Below are 1,415 nucleotides of genomic sequence, written 5' to 3' on the forward strand. Positions count from 1 at the left end.
TAAGAAGTTTCTATAAAACATCGAATGGCAATGGAGATCTACCAGAATAAAGTAGTAATCAAAGGGGTCCTTAAATAAAATTAAAAAATGGTTGAGAACCCCTTCTTTAGATGTATTTATTGGAAGAAACAGCTAAGTTTCTTTCTCTAATGTTTTACATAGTTCAACCTACATAAGTTAATGTGTGAAGAACAGAATAGGAACTTTGAAAGGGACCCCGTGTTGGTGGTACGTAAAAAGCATCATCTGAACAGGGCTGATACCAGAACCCCCTGACTGGTTCCCATGCTGGTACAACATAAAAAACACCATCCGAATGTGGCTGATACCAGTACCCCACTGACTAGCTCCCGTGCTGGTAGCACATAAAAAACACCATCCGAATGTGGCTAATAAAACCAGTACCCCACTGATTGGCTCTCGTGCTGGTGGCACATAAAATCCACTATCCGAACGTGATCAATGCCAGGCCTGCCTGACTGGCTCCTGTGCCAGTGGCACATAAAAGCACCCACTACACTCTCAGTGGTTGGCGTTAGGAAGGGCATCCAGCTGTAGAAGCACTGCCAGATCAGATTGGAGCCTGATGCAGCCGCTGGCTCTCCAGACCTGTCAAACCGTCCAACCCATGCCAGCATGGAAAACAGACGTTAAACGATGATGATGATGATGATGTTTCTATAAAACTAATTTCTAAACATTAAATGGTAATGGGGGTCCACCAGAATAAACCAGTAATTAAAGGGGTCCATAGAGAAAAACATGGTTGAGAACTCCTGCACTATCACCAATAACCTATACTGTAATTATTACACTGCAAGCTACAGCCTATGCTATAATTATGACACTTCTATCAACATGTCTTTTAATCATTTCACTGCCAGTAACAACCTATACTATAATCATTACCCTTTTACCAATAGCCTATACTGTAATCTTTAATTGCCACCAAGAGCTTATACTCTATCGAAGCCTTGTGAGTGGATTTCATAGAAACTGAAAGAAGCCTGTCATATATATATATATATATATATATATATATACACGCATGTGTGTGTGTATGTGTCTGTGTTTGTACTATGCTTATCATCCACAAATGCTTGATAACCAGTGTTTGTTTGTGTCCCAGTAACTTAGCAGTTTGGGAAAAGAGACCGATAGAACAAGTACCAGGCTTTAAAATAGTTATAGTTACTGGGGATTAATTTGTTCGACTAAACCTTTCAAGGCGATGCTCCAGCATGGCCACGGGCCAATGCCTGAAATGGTGGGGGGGGGGAGGTTAACGAAAATCACACAGACCTGATTTCAATGAATAAAAAAGCAAGAATTTTCTTTTAAAAAATTGGCGTTTATTAAGTCTTTCGAAGATTCTGACTGTGAGTAATTCTCAGAAAAACTTTACAATTGGTAAG

Source organism: Octopus bimaculoides, chromosome 19 (genome assembly GCF_001194135.2).
Source record: "Octopus bimaculoides isolate UCB-OBI-ISO-001 chromosome 19, ASM119413v2, whole genome shotgun sequence".
Taxonomy (NCBI): Eukaryota; Metazoa; Mollusca; class Cephalopoda; order Octopoda; family Octopodidae; genus Octopus; species Octopus bimaculoides.